Source organism: Canis lupus, chromosome 5 (assembly GCF_048164855.1).
Source record: "Canis lupus baileyi chromosome 5, mCanLup2.hap1, whole genome shotgun sequence".
In the NCBI taxonomy this organism is placed as follows: Eukaryota; Metazoa; Chordata; class Mammalia; order Carnivora; family Canidae; genus Canis; species Canis lupus.
The window spans coordinates 45,271,057-45,294,517 of NC_132842.1; the positions used below are offsets into that span (position 1 = coordinate 45,271,057).

At 41.5% G+C, this 23,461-nt stretch overlaps 1 long non-coding RNA gene across 2 annotated transcripts in view; it reads left to right on the forward strand.

The window, feature by feature from the left end:
• LOC140633643 (uncharacterized) overlaps positions 1-23,461 on the forward strand; it is a 440,888-nt gene that overhangs the window by 144,599 nt on the left and 272,828 nt on the right. Inside the window, exon 1 of one of the 2 annotated variants that reach the window (XR_012031215.1) lies at positions 21,659-21,787. The exons of the other annotated variant lie outside the window; for it this stretch is intronic. This is a non-coding gene — a long non-coding RNA (uncharacterized lncRNA). Of the gene's footprint in view, positions 1-21,658; positions 21,788-23,461 lie in introns of those variants that run through there. 2 annotated transcript variants of the gene reach the window in all.

Below are 23,461 nucleotides of genomic sequence, written 5' to 3' on the forward strand. Positions count from 1 at the left end.
TTGTGTGGTATTTGAGATCCTCCTCTTCATGAACCTTATACTCCAGGCAAATGGAACTAATTGCATCGACCCCTTCTGTGCTACAATATCCTAACTCTCTCTGCTTCTACTCATTCTAGCTTTGCTCTGGAATGTTTTCCTAGAGTCAAATCCTTCCATTTTTCAAGGCCTATTTCACTGGTTGTCTCCTTAGGGAAGCCTTTTCTGACCTCTCTGCTGGAAGTGATTTCTTCACATAAAATTTGGTTTTCACCTCTCTTACAACAGGGCGTCCCATACTTTTCTAGTAGTGGACTCACCTGAAGGTACTTGTTAAAAATTAAAAAAAAAAAAAAAATTCCTGGTCCCTGCCCAGACCAAGAATGAAAGTTTCCAAGGGAAGAGCCTGATAAGGAGTACTTTTTTAGGGGTGGGAAGAAGGAGTACCTGTAACAAACACCCCAGGTGATTCCTGTCATTAGAGAAGGGAGCCATCTTAGAACATTTGTTATGGAAAATGTGGTCCTTGGGATAGCACCATCAGCATCACGTGGGTGCTTTTTAGAGATGCAGAATCTCCAAAGTCATGACTCAGGATCTATATTTTAATCCCATTGCCAAGCAATTCCTATGCATTTTGAAGTTTGAGAAGCACTATCCTACTCTACTTTTTACTTGCTACTTTTATAGTTAATTATACAATCAAAACCTTTTTATTATCTCTTTAAGCAAAAGACTGTTATTCCTATTTTTTTCAGATTGATGAGACTTCAATTAAATTGAACCATGTAGACTTGGGTGCATTAAATGGCTTTTTGCCCTACCTACCTACAAAAAAAGGCATTTCATATGCTTTAACTTAATAGTAAGTGCTAATAGCATTGGGTTTAGAACTGGGGTAGTTTGAATCTGGAGCCCTCTCTTAAGCTTTACACTGTTATTATGACTATAATATATGCCAATTAACTGCTGATTTTTGAAAACGAAAAAAACTTCAGATTAAAATACATTGTTGAGTTCTAAGGTTAGTACGGGATAGGGTTCTGCAATAAAATGCAAATGCTTATATAAACAGTATGAATATGAGAAGAATATGGGGTGGGGGAATGAGGGACCAAGGAAGCAACTGAAATTATATACTATGACCTCCTCTCAGTCCCTATGGAGTTGGAGACTACAGGTATTAATGCTAATTTTCTTCCAGACATATGAGATGGAGATACCCTTTGTTCTCACTTAAAATTTTCTGCTTGGTTCCAGATCTCAAGAACTGAAGTTTTAGACTATGTCTGGAATATAAAGTTGCTCTGTCTATTAATTTTCAGGCAGAGTATGCTTACAGTAATAGGCTTGTATGGTTTTGAGTGTTCAAGGGCCAAAGTTTGTAAAGTCTGTGGGAAATTGGAAAAGGAAGGAAAGATTTCTTGCCAAACTCTTTGATATGTTTGATGTTTTCAAGTGACTAAATTCATGATGAAGACACAGCAAAGTCTAGGCTTCCAGCAAGAGGCCAGCATGTAGCTGCATCCTTCCCCCCAAAACGGTATAAAAATGTTTCCTATTTGAGAGTTATAATCAACTAATTTTTAGTGTGTGTGGTTCACAGAAGACTGAAAGTTCTTAAAAGAAGTACTTGTTTCTCTGTGGTTTTTGCTGACAACTCTTATCATGCTACAGTTTTAGTCTTAACAAAAGGGCTTTATAGGAAAAAAATGCGTGCTCTATTTTAACATGATAAATGAGTCAAGGTGGTGATGGCTAGGACATAAGAGAAAAAAAATAAGGTATGCTCTAAAGACAGTTAGGATTACTGGATTGGGAGCTGGCAGGAGTATCTGGAGATAAAAACTTCATGACTTGTAGTCAGAAAGGAGTCTGTTGAGAATCCCACTGCGGAGTGGAACAAGTAGCTTTGTTAATACAGCCGGGTTATGAGGTGCATGTGCCTGAGTCATGTAGCAGCCCTTGGTCTCGAGTGGCTAGCTAAAAATGTACCTGTGGAGAAACGGTATTCTGAGTCCATGTTCATTTCTTTTTCTTTTTATATAGTTGATCTCTCTGCTTCTAAACATATGAAGAGTGGCCTTGAATTAGTTCAGATTGCTGTAGGAAAGTGTTATTTAGGAGCTATGACCTAAGCACTTGCAACTTTGATCTGGTAAAGAAGTGCTTTTGTGTTTTGTTTTATTTTTATATACCCAAGAAGAGGAATGTGTTCTGTATGTTTGGTGAGTGTGTTTTTGTGTATCAATATATCTCATATATAACTATATAAATAGAGACATTCTTCTGGTCCTCAAGCTGTGTGTCTGGTCTCATTCTTATATATGATTTAAAGTATGTTGTTCTTGAACATTCTACCTTTCTTTTAATATTATAAAATAAATTCTCTATTGGAAAGTTTAGAAGGAATGAATAAAACTGAAGAATGAATAAGAAGTAGGAAAATACATTATTTAAGAATCTAATAAATTAATGTGCTCACATATGGGCTTGGGGGGAAAAGAACATAGGGCAGAGTAGTTCTAGTTCTGCATTAATAATATGGTATTAGATGTTTTCTTCTTCTATCTAAATTGTGTTATCATTTTTTTTTTTTTTTTTTACTCCTGGCTGAGTTCTGAAAATCTTACCTTTGTTGTGACTTAATAGGATTTGATTAATAGGAATATACAACTAGATATCATTAATTCATCATGACTCTTAATTTACAAATAAATTTAAATAATAACAACAATAATAGAGTCTTTAATCTGTTTTAGTATCCTCAGGATTAATAAGAAAAACTTGTCCACATCACTCTTGCTATTCCCATTAAAAAGAACATTAAAAGTAGAAAAAATGGTCCATTGGGTCAAATGAGTTTTGTTATTGGCTTTGGCACAATAGAAACCTGTGAATACTCTAAAAGTTTGAGATACATGGAGTATAAACCCAGTTAACTAGAATTAAAACCATGAATGCCAGAGGGATTCCTGGGTGGCTCAGTGGTTTAGTGCTTGCCTTTTGCTCAGGACGTGATTCTGGAGTCCCGGGTCGAGTCCCGGATCTAGTCCCGCATGGGGCTCCCAGCATGGAGCCTGCTTCTCCCTCTGCCTGTGTCTTTGCCTCTCTCTATCATGAATAAATAAATAAAATCTTAAAAAAAAAAAACATGAATGCCAAAAGTCTTTGCTTGGAGAACAGGTGTTACTGGGTTGAAATTTATCTCCCCCAAATTCATATGTTTAAAGTTCTAACTTCTGGTTTTTCAGAATATGACCTTATTTGGAGATAGGGTCTTTACAAAGGTAATCAAGTTAAAATGAGGTCATTAGGGTGGGCCCTAACCCAATACCCTATTTTTCTTATAAAAAGGAGAAATTTGGAGATAAATATGTATGCAGAGAGAACATTAGGTGAAGAAAAGCCAAGGAACACCAAAGATTGCAAGAAAACCACCAGGAGACAGGAGAGAGGCATGGGACAAATTCTCCTTTGCAGCCCTGAGGAGAAACTAACCCTCTCAACACCTTTATTTTGAACTTTGAGCCTCTAGGACTGTGAGACAATAGATTTCTGTTGTTTAAGCCACCTGGTTTGCAATGCTTTGTTATGGCAGCCCTAGCAAATTAATAAAGCAGGGTAGGAATTAGGCCTTCAGATTCTATTTATAGGGGCCAGTGCTATGATTCCAAAGAACTCTAAGACCTTGGCAAAGAAAGCTCAAGAACTAATCCTATATTGAACTATCCCAAATGATAGCCTCATTTAGCAATGTCTTAAAATAAAACCTTGCCTAATTACCTTAGCTGTAGCAATAAAGCTAAGTGAAATTGACATGAATGATCTTTCAGTTCACACACCAAAAACTGTTAGTTCTGATTTGCTAATGAAAGTTGGGCCGAGTGAACAAAGAATTCCTCACTGAACATAGTTGCTCTCATTTTTCTAGGTCACTAGATCATAGAAAGAGGCTGGCTGATTCACACCTGAATTATACAATTTGCATAAACTAATGAAATTGCAACTCCACCACTGTCCTGAGGAGTTACCCAATCCATTATGCTGACAGAAGCAGGGCATGAGGGAAGGGAAAAGATTGTCAATCCCCTGGAAAGCCATCAGTGTTACTCTACTGTAATCTAAAAGATGTGGGAGAGGATTTTAAATGTATGAGTCGTCTCAACCACTGGTGAACAAGCAACGCCAGTACAGGAAATAAATATAAGCAGACATTAGGAACGTGTTCGGTTCTCGAAAGGATCCAGTCAAGAAAGCATAACACAAATCAGATACTTTAATAGAGGGAATTTAACATGCTAAATTCATCATAAAGGTGTTAGAAGAGCTGCACAAACAGACAGAAGAAGGTGAGGCCACTTAGAAATTGAGCGGGGGGACAAAGGGTGGCAGTGGTGTTTCTAGATCCTGTGCCCCCCAGGTGATATGACAGGGACTGAGTTGGCTGGAGTCATTGCCTGGGGTGGGAAGAAGGGAAAGTAATACCCTGGCTTCTCTCATTTTCTCAACCTCCCATTGTTGAGCAGAGCTGTAAGCCAGCAGAGGCCTGGGAAACCTGGTTGGCTGGTGTTAGCTTCTTCAATGAATGAGCAAGGAAAGGAATATCAATTTTGCTTTGTTGTTGTAGCCAGTTACCACAATTTTAGTCACTTGAAACAATACAGAATATAGAGTCATCTTTTTAAAAAAAAATTATTTATTTATTCATGACAGACACAGAGAGAAAGGCAGAGACACAGGCAGAGGGAGAAGCAGGCTCCATGCAGGGAGCCCGATGTGGGACTTGATCCAGGATCACACCACAGGCCAAAGGTCGCACTAAACCGCTGGGCCACTGGGGCTGCCCTATTCCGTTATAGTTCTGGAGTCAGATATCTAAAAATCAAGGCGTCAGCAGAGCTGTGTTTCTTCTGGAGGCTTTTAGAGGCAAATCTATTTCCTATTCCAGCTTCTAGAGTTTACCCATGTTTCTTGGCTCTTAGACTCTTCTTTCATCATCCAAGTACATTATTCTAAACCCTGGTTTCATTGTCACATCTCCCCACTTTTTTTTTTTTTTAATTTTGATCCTCTTGCCTCCATCTTGTGATTATATTAGGGCCACACTCAGGTAATCCAGGAGAATCTCTGCATCTCAAGATTCTTAATCAAGTCTGTGAAGTCCCTTTTGCCATGTAAGGTGGTATATTCATAAGTGCCAGGGATTAGGACATCCTAATTTATTGGCGTATAGCTGTTCATAATATGTTTTTAAAATCGTTTGTATTTCCTTGGTGGTGGTAGTGATCTCTCCTTTCTCATTCATGATTTTATTAATTTGAGTCTTCTCTCTCTTCTTTTTAATAGGGCTGGCTAATGGTTTATCTATCTTATTAATTCTTTCGAAGAACCAACTCCTGGTTCTGTTGATCTGTTCCACAGTTCTTCTGGTCTCGATTTCGTTGAGTTCTGCTCAAATCTTTATTAACTCTCTTCTTCTGCTGGGTGTAGGGTCCATCTGCTGTTTTTTCTCTAGCTCCTTTATGTGTAAGGTTAGCTTTTGTATTTGAGTGCTTTCCAGTTTTTGAAGGGATGCTTGTATTGCGATGTATTTCCCCCTTAGGACTGCTTTTGCTGCATCCCAAAGATTTTGAACGGTTGTATCTTCATTCTCATTAGTTTCCATGAATCTTTTTAATTCTTCCTTAATTTCCTGGTTGACCCTTTCATCTTTTAGCAGGATGGTCCTTAACCTCCATGTGTTTGAGGTCCTTCCAAACTTCTTGTTGTGATGTAGTTCTCATTTCAAGGCATTATGGTCTGAGAATATGCAGGGGACGATCCCAATCTTTTGGTATCAGTTCAGACCCGATTTGTGACCCAGTATGCGGTCTATTCTGGAGAAAGTTCCATGTGCACTTGAGAAGAATGTGTATTCAGTTGAGTTTGGATGTAAAGTTCTGTAGATATCTGTGAAATCCATCGGGTCCAGTGTATCATTTAAAGCTCTCGTTTCTTTGGAGATGTTGTGCTTAGAGGACCTATCGAGTATAGAAAGAGCTAGATTGAAGTCACCAAGTATAAGTGTATTATTATCTAAGTATTTCTTCACTTTGGTTATTAATTGATTTAAATATTTGGCAGCTCCCACATTCGGGGCATATATATTGAGGATTGTTAAATCCTCTTGTTGAATAGATCCTTTAAGTATGATATAGTGTCCCTCTTCATCTCTCACTACAGTCTTCGGGGTAAATTTTAGTTTATCTGATATAAGGATGGCTACCCCTGCTTTCTTTTGAGGACCATTTGAATGGTAAATGGTTCTCCAACCTTTGATTTTCAGGCTGTAGGTGTCCTTCTGTCTAAAATGAGTCTCTTGTAGACAGCAAATAGATGGGTCCTGCTTTTTTATCCAGTCTGAAACCCTGCGCCTTTTGATGGGGTCATTAAGCCCATTCACGTTCAGAGTTAATATTGAGAGATATGAGTTTAGTGTCACCATGATATCTATTCAGTCCTTGTTTTTGTGGATTGTGCCACTGAACTTCTTCTTAAAGGGGAATTTTAAGAGTCCCCCTTAAAATTTCTTGCAGAGCTGGTTTGGAGGTCACATATTCTTTCAGTTCCTGCCTGTCTTGGAAGCTCTTTATCTCTCCTTCCATTCTGAATGAGAGCCTTGCTGGATAAAGTATTCTTGGTTGCATGTTCTTCTCATTTAGGACCCTGAATATATCCTGCCAGCCCTTTCTGGCCTGCCAGGTCTCTGTGGAGAGGTCTGCTGTTACCCTAATACTCCTCCCCATAAAAGTCAGGGATTTCTTGTCTCTTGCAGCTTTAAGGATCTTCTCTTTATCTTTGGAATTTGCAAGCTTAACTATTAGATGTCCAGGTGTTGAAAGGTTTTTTATTGATTTTAGGGGGGGATCTCTCTATCTCCTGGATGTGAATGCCTGTTTCCCTTCCCAGATTAGGAAAGTTTTCAGCTATGATTTGTTCAAATACATATTCTGGCCCTCTGGCCCTTTCGGCGCCCTCGGGAACCCCAATTAAACGTAGGTTTTTCTTCCTCAGGCTGTCGTTTATTTCCCTTAATTTAGCCTCATGGTCTTTTAATTGTTTGTCTCTTTTTTCCTCAGTTTCCCTCTTTTTTAAAATTTTTATTTATTTATGATAGTCACAGAGAGAGAGAGAGAGAGAGAGAGAGGCAGAGAACAGGCAGAGGGAGAAGCAGGCTCCATGCACCGGGAGCCCGACGTGGGATTCGATCCGGGGTCTCCAGGATCGCGCCCTGGGCCAAAGGCAGGCGCCAAACCGCTGCGCTCCCCAGTGATCCCCTCAGTTTCCCTCTTTGCCATCAACTTGTCTTCTATGTCACTCACTCGTTCTTCCACCCCGTTAACCCTCGTCGTTAGGACTTCTAGTTTGGATTGCATCTCATTCAATTGATTTTTAATTTCTGCCTGATTGGATCTAAATTCTGCAGTCATGAAGTCTCTTGAGTCCTTTATGCTTTTTTCTAGAGCCACCAGTAGCTGTATAATAGTGCTTCTGAATTGGCTTTCTGACATTGAATTGTAATCCAGATTTTGTAACTCTGTGGGAGAGAGGACTGTTTCTGATTCTTTCTTTTGAGGTGAGGTTTTCCTTCTAGTCATTTTGGTCAGTGCAGAGTGGCCAAAAACAAGTTGTTTTGGGGAAAGGAGAAAAAGACAGGAGAGAAAGAAGGAAAGAAAGAGAAAAAGAAAAAAGAAAAAAGGAATAAAAGAAGAAAAAAAGAGAAGAAAAAGAGAAAGAAAAAGAGGAAAAAAGGGTGGGGGAAGCAAACAGAAATCAAAAAGCAAAACAAACAAACAAACAAAAACAAAACAAACAAACAAAAAAAACACGGGGATGTATCTTCTGATTCTGTGTACTTTAAGTCCCTTGGCTTCCCCTGGAAGTTGTCAGTCAGTCTAGCTGGTCTTCTGGGGGAAGGGCCTGTTGTGTTGATTTTCAGGTGTTAGCACTTGGGGGAGCTGCTGTGCCCCTGCCTGGTGCAGGGCTCAGTGGGGGTTGTTTACCCCGTGAGGCCCCAGGAGCAACAGCCCTAGTGGCGGGGCAGCTCTGGAGCCCTGGAGTCAGCCCCCGCAGGAACTCCGGAGCTCTCCGTATGCAGGGCCTGGAGGCTCCGTGGCGGGGCCGCTGATCTGCTCAGCTCCGGGCAGGAGCGTCCTCGCTGTCCTGGGCCCTCCCGGCCTCTGCCTGTCCCGGGGGAGGCCAGATCCTGGGCTGTGTCCCGGCGCCCTGTGCTCCTGGTCTGCGCTGTTGGATTCGCGCTCCGCCCCGCAGCCCCCTCCGCGGAGCCGCCGCCCGAGCCCCTCCGAGCTGCTCCGGGACCCGCCGTGCGCGCTGCAGCCCTTAGGGAGCTCGGCGCACTCTCCCGGGGCGCAGGTGTCTGTCAGTGTCCCAGGGAGCCCGAGGGCATCCCCGCCCTCCTGGGTCCTGCTCCAACTCCCTGCGAGCCCCTTTCCGCCCGGGAAGGTCGGTGCAGCTCCTGCTCCTCCGGGACGGGGCTCTCCTGTCCTGGGGACACTCGCCCCGGCCTCAGCCCGGCTCCTCGCGGGGCCCCTCCCCCTTGGAGGCCTTTTGTTTCTTTATTTCTTTTTTCCCCCGTCTTCCTACCTTGAGAGAAGCGCGAACTCTTCTCACTGTAGCGTTTCAGCTGTTCTCTCTTTAAATCTCAGGCCGAATTCGTAGATTTTCAGGATGATTTGAAGGTTATCTAGGTAATTTGCTGGGGACAGGTGATTTGGGGACCCTACTCTTCCGCCGTTTTGCCCCTCCCCCCGGATTAGGACATCCCAAAAGGGGGGGGCATCATACTGCCTATCATAGGAGGGAAAGTAACTGACCCAAAGACCCTTTGCCAGTGCTCACTGGTTCTTTCCTATCATCTCCAGATGCTTTTTTGCACTTTGTACCATAGTATTTCAACTAGCCCAATTCTTATATAATATTCTTTGGATTATTGTTTGGAGGCAAAGTGAATTTGCTCATGTATAAGGTATAACTAAAGGCTTAATGGGATGTTATCTTAGCAGACCTTGTTGGAAATGTTTAATATAATTATTTTTTAACTAGGGAAAAATTGTGTCTGCTGAAATGGAAGCGGTGGGTAAAGAAGAAAGTAATAGGGTTTACTTCAGTCCAGGAGCCTCTAGACATTTGAGTAGTCAGACCTCTCAATGAGGAGAACCCTGTATGTAAGCAGAGTGGTTGTGAAGAGAAAGGGTCTGGCATCTTAGCATGTTTGTTATTTTTGTTTTATATTGTTTCATGTCTTCTGTGGGAAGCAAACCAGCAGGAGCCCTTCTGGTCTTTGGTCTTTAAACTCTTCCCCTGGGATGGCTGGAACAAGCATCCCCCATCCAGCTGCTCCACCCGTTCCAATTGGCCACACACAGAGATGAGCTGTTTCTGGAGAAGGTGAATACCCATTTAGACAATGGATTTATTCTAGGCAACTGGAAAATATGGAAATATGTTTTAGAGAAAACAAACCCAAAACTCTAACAACATAGAGCTTATAAATAATTGCTTTTTCAAAAATCTTCTAATTAGGGGGAGGGGCAAGATGACGGAGGAGTAGGGTCCCCAGATCACCTGTCCCAACCAAATTACCTAGATAACCTTCAAATTATCCTGAAAATCCACAAATTCGGCCTGAGATGTTTTTTTTTAAATTTTATTTATTATAGTCACACACAGAGAGAGAGGCAGAGACAGAGGCAGAGGGAGAAACAGGCTCCATGCACCGGGAGCCAGACGTGGGACTCGATCCCGGGTCTCCAGGATCGCGCCCTGAGCCAAAGGCAGGCGCCAAACCGCTGCGCCACCCAGGGATACCCTGCCTGAGAATTAAAGAGAGAACAGCTGGAATGCTACAGTGAGAAGAGTTCGCACTTCTATCAAGGTAGGAAGACGGGGAAAAAGAAATAAAGAAACAAAAGGCCTCCAAGGGGGAGGGGCCCCGCGAGGAGCCGGGCTGAGGCCGGGGCGAGTGTCCCCAGGACAGGAGAGCCCCGTCCCGGAGGAGCAGGAGCTGCACCGACCTTCCCGGGCGGAAAGGGGCTCGCAGGGAGTTGGAGCAGGACCCCAGGAGGGCGGGGATGCCCTCGGGCTCCCGGGGACAGTAACAGACACCTGCGCCCCGGGGAGAGTGCGCCGAGCTCCCTAAGGGCTGCAGCGCCCACGGCGGGACCTGGCGGGACCGGGAGCAGCTTGGAGGGGTTCGGGCCGCGGCTCCGCGGAGGGGGCTGCGGGGCGGAGCGCGAATCCAACAGCGCAGACCAGGAGCACAGGGCGCCGGGACACAGCCCAGGATCCGGCCTCGCCCCGGGACAGGCAGAGGCCGGGAGGGCCCAGGACAGCGAGGACGCTCCTGCCCCAGCTGAGCAGATCAGCGGCCCCGCCCCGGAGCCTCCAGGCCCTGCAGACGGAGAGCTCCGGGGTTACTGCGGGGACTGACTCCAGGGCTCCAGAGCTGGCCCCGCCACTAGGGCTGTTGCTCCTGGGGCCTCACGGGGTAAACAACCCCCACTGAGCCCTGCACCAGGCAGGGGCACAGCAGCTCCCCCAAGTGCTAACACCTGAAAATCAACACAACAGGCCCTTCCCCCAGAAGACCAGCTAGACTGACTGACAACTTCCAGGGGAAGCCAAGGGACTTAAAGTACACAGAATCAGAAGATACATCCCCGTGTTTTTTTTGTTTGTTTGTTTTGTTTTTGTTTGTTTGTTTGTTTTGCTTTTTGATTTCTGTTTGCTTCCCCCACCCTTTTTTCCTCTCTTTCTTTTTCTTTCTCTTTTTCTTCTCTTTTTTTCTTTTTTTATTCCTTTTTTCTTTTTTCTTTTTCTCTTTCTTTCCTTCTTTCTCTCCTGTCTTTTTCTCCTTTTCCCAGTACACCTTGTTTTTGGCCACTCTGCACTGACCAAAATGACTAGAAGGAAAACCTCACCTCAAAAGAAAGAATCAGAAACAGTCCTCTCTCCCACAGACTTACAAAATCTGGATTACAATTCAATGTCAGAAAGCCAATTCAGAAGCACTATTATACAGCTACTGGTGGCTCTAGAAAAAAAGCATAAAGGACTCAAGAGACTTCATGACTGCAGAATTTAGATCCAATCAGGCAGAAATTAAAAATCAATTGAATGAGATGCAATCCAAACTAGAAGTCCTAACGACGAGCGTTAACGGGGTGGAAGAACGAGTGAGTGACATAGAAGACAAGTTGATGGCAAAGAGGGAAACTGAGGGGATCACTGGGGAGCGCAGCGGTTTGGCGCCTGCCTTTGGCCCAGGGCGCGATCCTGGAGACCCCGGATCGAATCCCACGTCGGGCTCCCGGTGCATGGAGCCTGCTTCTCCCTCTGCCTGTTCTCTGCCTCTCTCTCTCTCTCTCTCTCTCTCTCTCTGTGACTATCATAAATAAATAAAAATTTAAAAAAAGAGGGAAACTGAGGAAAAAAGAGACAATTAAAAGACCATGAGGCTAGATTAAGGGAAATAAACGACAGCCTGAGGAAGAAAAACCTACGTTTAATTGGGGTTCCCGAGGGCGCCGAAAGGGCCAGAGGGCCAGAATATGTATTTGAACAAATCATAACTGAAAACTTTCCTAATCTGGGAAGGGAAACAGGCATTCAGATCCAGGAAATAGAGAGATCCCCCCCTAAAATCAATAAAAACCTTTCAACACCTGGACATCTAATAGTTAAGCTTGCAAATTCCAAAGATAAAGAGAAGATCCTTAAAGCTGCAAGAGACAAGAAATCCCTGACTTTTATGGGGAGGAGTATTAGGGTAACAGCAGACCTCTCCACAGAGACCTGGCAGGCCAGAAAGGGCTGGCAGGATATATTCAGGGTCCTAAATGAGAAGAACATGCAACCAGGAATACTTTATCCAGCAAGGCTCTCATTCAAAATGGAAGGAGAGATAAAGAGCTTCCAAGACAGGCAGGAACTGAAAGAATATGTGACCTCCAAACCAGCTCTGCAAGAAATTTTAAGGGGGACTCTTAAAATTCCCCTTTAAGAAGAAGTTCAGTGGCACAATCCACAAAAACAAGGACTGAATAGATATCATGGTGACACTAAACTCCTATCTCTCAATATTAACTCTGAACGTGAATGGGCTTAATGACCCCATCAAAAGGCGCAGGGTTTCAGACTGGATAAAAAAGCAGGACCCATCTGTTTGCTGTCTACAAGAGACTCATCTTAGACAGAAGGACACCTACAGCCTGAAAATCAAAGGTTGGAGAACCATTTACCATTCAAATGGTCCTCAAAAGAAAGCAGGGGTAGCCATCCTTATATCAGATAAACTAAAATTTACCCCGAAGACTGTAGTGAGAGATGAAGAGGGACACTATATCATACTTAAAGGATCTATTCAACAAGAGGACTTAACAATCCTCAATATATATGCCCCGAATGTGGGAGCTGCCAAATATTTAAATCAATTAATAACCAAAGTGAAGAAATACTTAGATAATAATACACTTATACTTGGTGACTTCAATCTAGCTCTTTCTATACTCGATAGGTCCTCTAAGCACAACATCTCCAAAGAAACGAGAGCTTTAAATGATACACTGGACCCGATGGATTTCACAGATATCTACAGAACTTCACATCCAAACTCAACTGAATACACATTCTTCTCAAGTGCACATGGAACTTTCTCCAGAATAGACCACATACTGGGTCACAAATCGGGTCTGAACCGATACCAAACGATTGGGACCGTCCCCTGCATATTCTCAGACCATAATGCCTTGAAATGAGAACTACATCACAACAAGAAGTTTGGAAGGACCTCAAACACATGGAGGTTAAGGACCATCCTGCTAAAAGATGAAAGGGTCAACCAGGAAATTAAGGAAGAATTAAAAAGATTCATGGAAACTAATGAGAATGAAGATACAACCGTTCAAAATCTTTGGGATGCAGCAAAAGCAGTCCTAAGGGGGAAATACATCGCAATACAAGCATCCCTTCAAAAACTGGAAAGCACTCAAATACAAAAGCTAACCTTACACATAAAGGAGCTAGAGAAAAAACAGCAGATGGACCCTACACCCAGCAGAAGAAGAGAGTTAATAAAGATTTGAGCAGAACTCAACGAAATCGAGACCAGAAGAACTGTGGAACAGATCAACAGAACCAGGAGTTGGTTCTTCGAAAGAATTAATAAGATAGATCAACCATTAGCCAGCTTTATTAAAAAGAAGAGAGAGAAGACTCAAATTAATAAAATCATGAATGAGAAAGGAGAGATCACTACCAACACCAAGGAAATACAAACGATTTTAAAAACATATTATGAACAGCTATACGCCAATAAATTAGGCAATCTGGAAGAAATGGACGCATTCCTGGAAAGCCACAAACTACCAAAACTGGAACAGGAAGAAATAGAAAACCTGAACAGGCCAATAACCAGGGAGGAAATTGAAGCAGTCATCAAAAACCTCCCAAGACACAAGAGTCCAGGGCCAGATGGCTTCCCAGGGGAATTCTATCAAACGTTTAAAGAAGAAACCATACCTATTCTCCTAAAGCTGTTTGGAAAGATAGAAAGAGATGGAGTACTTCCAAATTCGTTCTATGAGGCCAGCATCACCTTAATTCCAAAACCAGACAAAGACCCCACCAAAAAGGAGAATTACAGACCAATATCCCTGATGAACATGGATGCAAAAATTCTCAACAAGATAGTAGCCAATAGGATCCAACAGTACATTAAGAAAATTATTCACCATGACCAGTAGGATTTATCCCCGGGACACAAGGCTGGTTCAACACCTGTAAAACAATCAATGTGATTCATCATATCAGCAAGAGAAAAACCAAGAACCATATGATCCTCTCATTAGATGCAGAGAAGGCATTTGACAAAATACAGCATCCATTCCTGATCAAAACTCTTCACAGTGTAGGCATAGAGGGAACATTCCTCGACATCTTAAAAGCCATCTACGAAAAGCCCACAGCAAATATCATTCTCACTGGGGAAGCACTGGGAACCTTTCCCCTAAGATCAGGAACAAGACTGGGATGTCCACTCTCACCACTGCTATTCAACATAGTACTGGAAGTCCTAGCCTCAGCAATCAGACAACAAAAAGACATTAAAGGCATTCAAATTGGCAAAGAAGAAGTCAAACTCTCCCTCTTCGCCGATGACATGATACTCTACATAGAAACCCCAAAAGCCTCTACCCCAAGATTGCTAGAACTCATTCAGCAATTTGGTAGTGTGGCAGGATACAAAATCAATGCCCAGAAATCAGTGGCATTTCTATACACTAACAATGAGACTGAAGAAAGAGAAATTAAGGAGTCAATCCCACTTACAATTGCACCCAAAAGCATAAGATACCTAGGAATAAACCTAACCAAAGAGGTAAAGGATCTATACCCTCAAAACTATAGAACACTTCTGAAAGAAATTGAGGAAGACACAAAGAGATGGTAAAATATTCCATGCTCATGGATTGGCAGAATTAATATTGTGAAAATGTCAATGTTACCCAGGGCAATATACACGTTTAATGTAATCCCTATCAAAATACCATGGACTTTCTTCAGAGAGTTAGAACAAATTATTTTAAGATTTGTGCGGAATCAGAAAAGACCCCGAATAGCCAGGGGGAATTTAGAAAAGAAAACCATATCTGGGGGCATCACAATGCCAGATTTCAGGTTGTACTACAAAGCTGTGGTCATCAAGACAGTGTGGTCCTGGCACAAAAACAAACACAGATCAATGGAACAGAATAGAGAACCCAGAAGTGGACCCTCAACTTTATGGTCAACTAGTATTCGATAAAGGAGGAAAGACTATCCATTGGAAGAAAGACAGTCTCTTCAATAAATGGTGCTGGGAAAATTGGACATCCACATGCAGAAGAATGAAACTAGAGCACTCTCTTTCACCATACACAAAGATAAACTCAAAATGGATGAAAGATCTAAATGTGAGACAAGATTCCATCAAAATCCTAGAGGAGAACACAGGCAACACCATTTCTGAACTCGGCCACAGTAACTTCTTGCAAGATACATCCATGAAGGCAAAAGAAACAAAAGCAAAAATGAACTATTGGGACTTCATCAAGATTAGAAGCTTTTGCACAGCAAAGGATACAGTCAACAAAACTCAAAGACAACCTACAGAATGGGAGAAGATATTTGCAAATGATGTATCAGATAAAGGGCTAGTTTCCAAGATCTATAAAGAACTTATTAAACTCAACAGCAAAGAAACAAACAATCCAATCATGAAATGGGCAAAAGACATGAACAGAAATCTCACAGAGGAAGACATAGACATGGCCAACATGCACATGAGAAAATGCTCTGCATCACTTGCCATCAGGGAAATACAAATCAAAACCACAATGAGATACCACCTCCACCAGTGAGAATGGGGAAAATTAACAAGGCAGGAAACCACAAATGTTGGAGAGAATGCGGAGAAACTGGAACCCTCTTACACTGTTGGTGGGAATGTGAACTGGTGCAGCCACTCTGGAAAACTGTGTGGAGGTTCCTCAAGAGTTAAAAATAGACCTGCCCTACGACCCAGAAATTGCACTGTTGGGGATTTACCCCAGAGATTCAGATGCAATGAAACGCCGGGACACCTGCACCCGATGTTTCTAGCAGCAATGTCCACAATAGCCAAACTGTGGAAGGAGCCTCGGTGTCCATCGAAAGATGAATGGATAAAGAAGATGTGGTTTATGTATACAATGGAATATTCCTCAGTCATTAGAAACGACAAATACCCACCATTTTCTTCGACATGGATGGAACTGGAGGGTATTATGCTGAGTGAAATAAGTCAATCGGAGAAGGACAAACAGTGTATGTTCTCATTCATGTGGGGAATATAAATAATAGTGAAAGGTAATATAAGGGAAGGGAGAAGAAATATGTGGGAAATATCAGAAAGGGAGACAGAACATAAAGACTCCTATCTCTGGGAAACGAACTAGGGGTGGTGGAAGTGGAGGAGGGCGGGGGGTGGGGGTGAATGGGTGACGGGCACTGAGGGGGGCACTTGACGGGATGAGCACTGGGTGTTATTCTGTATGTTGGTAAATTGAACACCAATAAAAAATAAATTTATGAAATAAATAAATAAATGAATAAATAAATAAATAAATAAATAAATAAATAAGAGAAAAAAAAACGAAAGCTGATTAAATGTTTTTTGTTGTTATAAATAAAATCTTCTCATCAATCCTCTGAGAGTTTTCTGAGTACTCTCTCTCCTTTCCTACTGAAGAAGCCCATTAGAAGATTCTGCTTTGTGAGTGGTATGATCTTCTACATGAGGTTTCCCAAGGAAAAGGCCACAGGATAAAGATGACAGAATGTAGTGTTTTGCAAAGCAACCTTATCCCTATTAATTCTACCTAGAAATTTGGGAAGAGGGGCAGCCCAGGCGGCTCAGTGGTTTAGAGCCTGCCTTCAGCCCAGGGCACGATCCTGGAAACCCGGGATCAAGTCCCACGTCGGGCTCCCTGCATGGAGCCTGCTTCTCCCTCTGCCTTGTCTCTGCCTCTCTCTCTCTCTCTGCGTGTTTCTTATGAATAAATAAATAAACTATTTTAAAAAAAGAAATTTGGGAAGAATGATAACTGGGAGAGAAGCTCAGACATGAGTAGACCCTACCCCAGGGTGGTGATTTTTTATTTTTATTTTTCTTTTTACTCATTGAGACTAGTGTATTCTTTGTCTTTGCAGTTGTGGTGGTCTAACCTGTGCAAGAGTGTATTATTTTGAGTCTGTGCATGGGCTATAAACAGAGATCCAGATTCTCTGAACAGGATCTTCTGTTTCAGGAACATGATGAGCCTCAGCCAGTCAGCTCTCTGATGAGTGTCATGGTCATTTTCTATTTCATACACTGTGAGCCATGACAAAGGGAAAGGTGCAGGCCTCCGTGGCATTTACAGTCTATCTTGGTTTTTGGAAATGGGAGTTTCAGAAGGAAAGAGAGGGCTGGGATGAAAGAGCTTGCCCCTCATGTGATAACCAGCTCTGTTTGGTACTTCTTTTGGGTCACAATTGCTGGCTTGTCCACTGGGCTACAGCCACCTCCTTTTGGTCTAATTTAGGATTGTGAAGAGCCACAAGGAGCTTGCAGCCCATTTTGCTAACTGAGGGAGGAGCTCCTTTCAAGGTATACAGGCGTCATGGTAGGAAGTGAGATTTTTGAAAAGTTAATCCTGGTTCAGTACTGACCCTGCCCCCGCCTAACCTACTGGAGGGGAGGGACATTGTTTTTAAAGGGGTGTGTGTGTGTGTGTGTGTGAGAGAGAGAGAGAGAGAGAGAGAGAGATAGAGATAGAGAGAGAGAGAGAACAGAGAGAAGAGTCTGTGTGTTTGGTTAACTGAGGTTGGGGGGGCGGTAGGACAGGGAAAAGGAAAGTCTGACAATAACAAGTGTTATTTTTCTACTAAACATTTTAAGAGTCAAATGCCCCTGTAATGTCTTCCTTCTTGGCTATCAAATGACCTAAGTGAACTACTAAGGAGCTATATGTATGGGTCTGGTTTAATGTTCTCAAGTGATATGGGGCTAAAGTTGGCACCATTTGGCAGTAGAAGTATATGTATGACTAAGACTTTTGAAACTGCTTCTACATTTTTGATCCTAGGAGGCTTATCGTGCCTGCTATACCAATGGACCTTAATCTTAAATGAAAGATCCGTTTAAGTTTGTGTATAAGAATTAGTGCTTTTTGTTTTTGAGTAGCCTGAAAATATGTTGGTTTTAGCTGCTTGGAATCAACTGTGTTGCCATGACAACTAGACCTTAGTCCGTAGCACCTGATTTCCCCAGTGTGTGGTATGTGATGGTTGTGGTGGGTGTGTAGAAGAAGGTTATAAAGGAGTTATGGAAATAAATTATGATAGAAAATGGATTTGAGCAAGAATCTTATTTTCTCCAAAAATAAATCTTTCTGATACTTTTGGCTCTTGAAATTCTATACACTGAGCCCAGGGTCTGTGTTTCCCCAACCTTGCTTACTTATCTCTGACATGCAGAATGTGCTATACTATTCTCAATACTGAATGGGAACTCAGGGGCTAAAGGCAAGATAATAATAGTAAAGTAATACAATTTCTTTGTTGGCTCAAATAAAAGAGTTTATGTATAAATGCTTAGTAGACTCGAATGAACCCTTATTTTTAACTTAAATTCAAATATTTGATATGTTTCAAATGAGGAAGTGATTTTAAAATTGGAAGATTGACCCGGTGTATTGACTTAAACATTAATTGTGGTAAAAATTGCTTGTTCTTTATGAAATTTGTCTGTTTCCTGAGGGAATGATTCTTCTTTTATAGCCCTTTCACACCAAAGAGCTTGAGATTGGGGCAGTTCTTCTTATCTTGGGTTGTTGTTCTCAAAAATGTCCCCTTTCCTAAAAGTCCTAGTTATTTTAAGGGCCTCAACTTCAAACTGTCCCTTATGCTACTTTTCCTTATAAACAGAAGTTCCCTCACCACTTGTGATTCTTCCTCATTCATTGAAGACTTGTCTTCTTCCTCTTCATACTTAAGTCATAATTCCTGGTAACTTTGTCATCCACTTAGTTCCTGGACCTTCTCATTTTCAATGATCATTTTCTCCATTCCATGGTCATATACAGCCACTGTACCAACTTTGAAATCATTGTCAAACTGTTTACTACCTCCCTTCTTTCCAGCTCACTACTCTCCTAGCTTGATGGCAACAAGGTTTTGACCCCTTTAGTTTCTTGGGAGCTTCAGTCTTTTAACCTGCCAATTTTTCTCTGGGCTATTTTCACTGGGCTTCCCACCCAGTCTAGATTCTGGGGTTCTTCACTACTTGTAAACACTCCCAAACTCCTTTCCATCTCTTTTTACCTGGAAAAAAACCCTTAAACTCCCAGTTAAATCCAAATTTCCAAGTTTTTTATATCTAAGCAAGTGAATGTAGATAGAGTAAAACACAGTCTTGCTGATTGGTCTTATTTTATGTTTAAAACGAGAAATTTCAGGCAGCCTAGGTGGCTCAGCGGTTTAGCGTGCCTTCAGCCCAGGGTGTGATCCCGGAGACCCGGGATCGAGTCCCACGGGCTCCCTGCATGGAGCCTGCTTCTCCCTGTGTCTGTGCCTCTGTCTCTGTCTCTGTCTCTCTGTCTCTCATGAATAAATAAATAAAATTAAAACAAAATAAAACCAGAAATTTCATGCATGCTGTCATTATTGATAAATAATTCTAATATGTATCCCCCCCAAATTTGCCTTTCCATTTTCCTGATTATTTCATACTTTCTCTCTCTTTCTCTCTCTCTCTCTCTTTTAAAGATTTACTTATTTATTTTTGAGAGAGAGAGGGTGAGCATGAGGTAGGGAGCAGAGAGAGGGAGGGAGAGAGAGGGAGAGAGAGAGAGAGATTGAGAATCCTGAAGCAGACTCTCCACTGAGTGTGGAGCCTTTCTCAGGGCTTGACATGGGGCATGATCCCACTGCCTAACTCACTGAGTCACCCAGGTGCCCCATTTTTCTCTCTCTTAAACCAACCCCCCAATCTCTGATCCATCCCAATGTAGCTGATGTTTGATTCTGATTCTGCTGGAAATAAAACAAGAAAGTGTAAGTCCCTTTGAATATTTCCATCTACTAGCCTACCTGTATCTGTGCTCACGTTCTCTGTCTTGCCTTCTGTTACAATGGACAAATTGTCATATTCTCAGCCAAGGTGAATTACTACCTACTTACTAGCCTCCATCCTCATTTACCCACGCTGGGACTTCCCCCTGAGATTTTCCCCATTCACTCTTATATCATCAAAAAAATTTTTTTTTCTATCAGATCATTCCCAACAGCCTATTATAATGTAATATTCTTGGTATTGAAAAAGTCCTTCCTTGATGCTGTATTCCCCTCCAGTTCCCTCTATACCAGCACCAAACTCCCACAACTTTCTTTCCCTTTAAAATGAACATTTCTTGGAAGAATTATCTATATTCACTGTTTCTATTTCCTTATCTCCTATTCTACCTATGACTCACTTTTGTCAGGTTTTTAAACCACATACTTCACAAAATCTAGTCTTAGTTGGTCAGTAGTAATTAACAACTTGTAAAATCCAATGACCAATATTTTGAGCTTACAGAAGTTTCTCAGAAGCATTGTACAGAGGAGACCCTTCCCTTCTTCTTATGTCTGTTCTTGGTTTCTAAAGCACTATGCTCCTGGTTTTCTTGTACTCTTGTACTTCCCTGAGTGGTCTTTGTATCTTCTTTATGAATTCCTTTTTTTGGGACTTCCTTGTCTATTTCAGAATCACATTCTCAATTTATCATATTCCACCTGACATTCCTTTTGAAAATGGAGCTCATTTTACAGTAGAAGGCAAATATAATAAAAAAATTCTATAAAATACTTAGAGAAAGGAGAGGGAAAAATTGATCAAGCTATATAAATATATAAACTTTAACCACAAAGAAGAAAATATATATAGTTACTGCAGTCATTATTTCAACTGGTCGTGAGGCTATAGTTGGAGTTTATAGTTGATCTTCATTCATGTTATATTTGCCCTCATCCAGAAACTCAGTTATTTGGGATATATATATATTTTTTTTACCTGATGAGATAACTAGACTGTCTCCTAAAAAGTCTGAGCTCTCAGTGGTCTTAATTATGTTGGATTTCATTAGGGTCTGAATCATTAGGTATTCTATTTATATTTTAAACTTTTTATTACAAGGCATAGATACAATAGAAAGTGTTCCAGAGAAGTCCCTGGGTTCCAGCCATCATTTTTTTTAATCCCATTGTTCAGTAACAACCCTAATTTCTTTTGATAATTATGAAGAATCGTTCCAGGAGAAGAGTAATCCCTTTCTTTAATGGTTGGTTCAGTGGTATGAGAGGCCTTACATGACAGGAGGCCAGCTGCAACTGCCCATTCAATGGAACACTTGTCATGTGCTCTGGTGGGACTCTTTTTCCCATGGGAGCCAATACCTTTAATGGACCACAAAGACCTAAGGAAAGTTCTGAACATTTCTTGACTGGTTCATAAGTGGCATTAATGAGAGAAGCCACTTTTACTTCTATCCTTGGCTTCTGGACTTAGGATGAGTAGGGTAGAAACGATGCCATTTGTTGGATATTTTTGGGGATCACATACTACAACAGACTGGTGAGGTGCTGTTTCTCAAATGGTACTCTAATTTGAGTTTTCAACAGACCATTCCATCATTCTAAAGCACCAGCTTCTTCTGGGTGATGGTCTACATAGTAAGACCTGTGAACCCTGGTGGCACAAACCTGTTTTATTCCCTTGCACATTGCAGCTCTCACATGAGTTCTTCACATTGGGTAATACTAACTATATCCAGAATCTGATGGCAAGGGAGTCTGAGAAATGTAGATTTCCAGCCTCTGTAATATGGGAGAGGGAATGAATGTTGATTACCACTATTAGTATGCACAGCTTGCTCTGTTACATTGTGTAGGTTTCGGCACAGGCATTACTTCTCTAGAAAGAACTTCCCTGGCCACATTAAAATATCAGCCCACTTCTGTTCTTTACTTTGCTTTATTTTATAGAGCAAACATAGTTACCTAAAGCAAGGACATTTGGTTATGTGCTTGCTTGCTTATTGCTCATTTATCCCACTATATTGTAAGCAACATGATGGAAGAATAATACATCTTGAATTTGATTCTGATGGTTTTAACTCAGGAGACAAAGTACAGAAGAAATTAGCAAGTGAGTTAACATATTTTTATTTTAATTTTCTTTGTATATGCATGTGGGCATGTGTGTGAAAATGGGATGTACATACTCATTAACACTGGAGAGTGATAGGGAAATGTGTTTAAATATGTACGTTAAAATCTGATACTAACAAGCTTCCAGTTAAAGTTGGTGAATCACACATATTTATTATCCTCCATTTCATTTTGAAAACCCAGAGGGATTATAGGAAAATATTTCTTAAAGCTATGATACCACAAGGAAAAATAGATCTGGAGAGGAGACAACATTTTCAGATCTGGTAAGCAGAGGGATGAGGGGTCGCTGATCAAGCAAAACAGAGGAGCTGATTTTTTTTTTTTTTTGTCCATGAAATATTTTTCTTTTATTTTTTAAACTCTAGTGTAGTTAACATACAGTGTTACATTAGTTTCAGGTGTACAGTATAGTGATTCAAAATTTGCATCATTCCTGGTGATCATCATGACAAGTACACCCCTTAATCCCTATCACCTATTTCACCCATCTTCCAACCTATATCTCTTCTTGTAAACCATCAGTTTGTTCTCTTAATAATCTTCTTGATTTCTCTCTCTCTTATTTTTTTCCCTTGCTTGTTTTGTTTCTTAAATTCCATGTATGAGTGAAATTATATGGTATTTGTCTTTCTCTGACTTATTTCATTTAGTTTAATAGTCTCTAGCTCCATCCATGCCATTGTAAAAGGGCAAGATTTCATTCTTTTCTGCAGCTGAGTAATATTCCATAGTGTGTGTGTGTGTGTGTGTGTGTGTGTGCGTGTAATGCTGTTATAAACATAGGGGTACATGTATCCCTTTGAATTAGTGTTTTTGAATTTTTGGGGTAAATACCCAGTAGGGCAATTACTGTATTGTAAGGTGGTTCTATTTTTAACTTTTTGATTAACTTCCATACTGTTTACCAGAATGGGTGCACCAGTTTGCATTCCCACTAACAGTATAGGATTTTTCTCCAAATCCTCACTGATGCTTATTATTTCTTGTATTAGAGGAGATGATTTTTAAATAAGCAGTAAGGAAAGTGGAGAATAAACCTGAGACACATCATGGAATCCCTAGTTTCAGGAACTGGCAGTGCCAAGCACCCTAGAAGTGGAAGATGGAGGTAAGGATAAGTTCAGTACAGTAGGTCGAAACTTTTTTATAGGTAGTAGATGCCTAACCTATTCCATGCAGTTGAGGCCTGCCCCTATCCACTACAGGCAGTGACTAGAAGTTTCTTTTTTTTTTTTTAAGATTTAAAAAATTTATTTGAGAGAAAGAGAGAGAGAGAGCACATAAGCAGGGAAAGGGGCAGAGGGAGAGGGGGAAGCAGGCTCTACACTGAGCAGGGAGCTGATGTGAGGCTTGAGCCCAGGACCATGAAATCATGACCTCAGCTGAAGTCAGAAACTTAACTGACTGAGCCACCCAGGTACCCCTGAAAGTTTGTTTTCTAAAGTATATAAACAGAGAGTCTGGACTAGGGGGCACTAGGTACAGTTGAGGGTGGGGTACCACATTGAAAATAAGGGGTTAAATGAAAAGTTTACTTCCTGACTGTTAAGACCATCAATCTTCTTTCCCAATGTTTTAGTGTCTGGATAGAATTAGGCCTTCCTACATTGGCACCTACCAGCCCTAGAAAGGACCTTAAAGAGACTAA